This window comes from Limanda limanda, chromosome 6 (genome assembly GCF_963576545.1).
Source record: "Limanda limanda chromosome 6, fLimLim1.1, whole genome shotgun sequence".
Taxonomy (NCBI): Eukaryota; Metazoa; Chordata; class Actinopteri; order Pleuronectiformes; family Pleuronectidae; genus Limanda; species Limanda limanda.
In genome coordinates this window covers 6,575,553-6,578,456 of record NC_083641.1, presented here as the reverse complement: position 1 = coordinate 6,578,456, position 2,904 = coordinate 6,575,553, and the positions used below count along the sequence as shown (strand labels likewise).

At 42.9% G+C, this 2,904-nt stretch overlaps 1 long non-coding RNA gene across 1 annotated transcript; it reads right to left on the bottom strand.

The window, feature by feature from the left end:
• Nucleotides 1-1,804: 1,804 nt before the first annotated feature.
• Nucleotides 1,805-2,451, bottom strand: LOC133003674 (uncharacterized). The gene is made up of 3 exons (XR_009678295.1): nt 2,352-2,451; nt 2,142-2,235; nt 1,805-2,050 (listed from the first exon to the last, which is right to left on the bottom strand). It is a non-coding gene; the product is annotated as an uncharacterized LOC133003674 (long non-coding RNA).
• Between the last annotated feature and the right edge of the window lie 453 nt (nt 2,452-2,904).

The following is a 2,904-nucleotide window of genomic DNA, read 5'->3' as shown; positions in this document are numbered from 1 at the left end:
GGGACTCTGATGTGTTGAATGGATTCAAACACTTTCAACATGAACAATACAAATGGACTGAAAGACTCTGGACATCGATACAACATCCAGATTCAAGACGTCATCGATACTACAACTGAGAGTCAATGCTGCTGAGAAACTGCATTGATATACATTCTTATGTTTTACATATATTGCATGACTAATATTAAAAGTGAATTATATTCTTTGTGTGTTAAATACCGGGAAAAATGATGTTTTCTGTTATTAGGTAAATATACTGGGACCTCAGATGTTTTCTTTATTTTCTTGACGCTTAGGGACAGTGGGGCTAGGCAGGGAAATGTCCATTGAGGGTCCAATGGGATGACCAGCCTGACCTTGGACATTATTTTGTTTTTATTTATTGAGAGTTCCATATGTATTTGCTTAAAGACATTCCTTACACAATTTGCTAAAAACCTCATTTCAGTGATATAGGAGTACTATATATGGTCTCCTAGGCAGAGGGCCGTGAGAGAATTTTCCTGTCTAGATTGTTTGATGGATAATATCAAGAAAGATAGCTGCCAGACTGGGTTTTTCGCTCTCACAACTATACTCCTAAGCACAGTTGCTTTATTATTGGAATTATACACCTGTATGTTTTCGAGACCGTATCTAGTCTCGAAGGGGGGAATATGTGGTGTATTTTAGCTAAAATAACTCTTTTGAACATGGTCATAAACCACGATGACATGTTACCATCTTCAGTGTTGATTCTCAAACTCTTACCCTCGTTAAACACTATCCCAGATGGTATGGAATGTATGCGTTAACTCTCTCCCCCAGAGAATACTTTCGACCTGTACAATGAAGACGCCTTACACTACAAGATACTAAACATGTCCTTATTTAGGCTGAAGACCCTGTTGTGTGATGTAATGTTATCTCTAGGTTTGGGGTCCCACCTCCAACCTATAAAACTTCTTGCACTGCAGGGAGACTTCAGACTTCACCATTTGGCTGTGTGATTTCTCCGAGTCTCTAGAGCTCGTCCTGACCTGTACTACTTTGTTTAATAAACATCATTTTACTTGTAAGTACTGGGTCCGCGGTCCTTCCCTTCATCATCAACTTCTACAACAACACGGCGACCTCTCGGCCGACCAGAATATACGTCACCATTATCAGATTTCAAAATGAAAATGGAGTTGTAATTTATTGAGAAATAAGTCATAATACTAGACTGAGAATGAACATGTGCTCATTGAACACTAGACGAAAAGCAGTATTATTGTCACAGTGAACCTCTACGGACAGGCCTAATCCCCTGCTGTAACCAACTGTTTCCATGATGTTACCTCGGCGTTCGCCAGTGAAGACAAGGTGGGTCTATCGGCGTTTGCGGATCTTAAGGGGGATTTGGAGAACAAAGGAGACAGCCGTGGGCGGGGCTCCTGAGCCTCGCGGACCGATCGCGACGTGTGATCTAATTAGCATATGAATCGGAGTCCAGCCGCTGGCTAGAACCTCTCTCTACTCACCATTGGAGGAAACCACAGACCCTTGAAACTAATGTCACTCGTGATTGGTTGGTAGAAGTGTTGCTATTGGTCACCTTATGGGTCATTGCAGTGCACACGTGGGGTCACAGCATTCCGCACGTGGGGTAAGCCCCTCCCACACAATATTTATAATAAAAATGTATATATTAATATTTATTATTATTTATAAGGAAGCCTTTACCAAAAGCACTGCAGTTAATTAAAACTAAACATTCATGTGATGCTTGATGTTATAGGTGAACATATTGTACAGGGAACAAATGTGAACAAGGTATATGTGGAGTGAAAGCTTTATTTACATACAGCAAAAATATTGTACAAAAACTCAGATGAGGCTTGAAATGTTTCTCTGCAGCCTCTGGGTCATGACTTCTTTGTGGGACTCTTCTCCAGTGTGTAGACGTCTGTGGTGTGTAGCTGTGAGATCAGTGTAGCTTCCAGTCTTATATGAAGTGTGGCACACAGGTCGGTGCGCTCCTGGCTGTGGAAGGATGGATCCATGTCATCTGTCCCGCTTCAATCAGCTGTAAACACATTCAGTAAAATTAGCACAGTTCAATTACAACATACACCTTTACATGTAACTGGAAAATTATTTAATGAATATAACCTTACCCTCTTTCTTCTCCGACAACTCCTCAATGCTGATGTAAGGTCTGGTCGGATCATACTGGCTCATAGTGTGTCTTTGTACGTCATGGACAGGCAGCTGGAAAACAACACATGTAACATGACTTTATTAATAAACGGAAATAGCCGCGCTGCATCACCGTTGGAAGATCCACAGCAAAAAAACACCAAAACAATTCATAAACAGTTACTTACATTCAATGGCTTAATTTTCTGCACTTTAAATCCGGACTTTCAGCGTCTCAGCCTAACGCCTCTTTGTTTGTGTGTGTGTGTGTGTGGGGGGGGGGGGGGCTGAGGCTGTGAAAACATACAGAAAAAAAGTCACGTTGATGAAAAAACTTAACGAGAACAAACTGTTACATCTAAGTAATTCATACATATTTACACATGCACTAGATCTGCTCCAGCACTCGATGCTGTATTCGTATTTTAGCAACTTTCTCGCTATCCCAAAGAGTGGCGGACATGCTTTCAGATGTAGGGTTAGCTTAGTGGTTAGCATGGCGTCTCTAGCTCACCGTAACTCAGGGACTGTGCGCCCGTCTTCTCCGCCTCGACTCGTCCACACCGGGCCCGCGGCTCTGCCTCCACACGCACTCATCTTCTCCTCCAGGGAACAGCGTCGTGTCGACTTCAGCAAGTTATTTACCCCGAAGACAGAGTCACTCGTACGGGACAAGCTAAACACGACCCGCTTCCTGTCTGCGGGACACTCGACGCTGCTGCACGGCGTTTACGAGGCTCT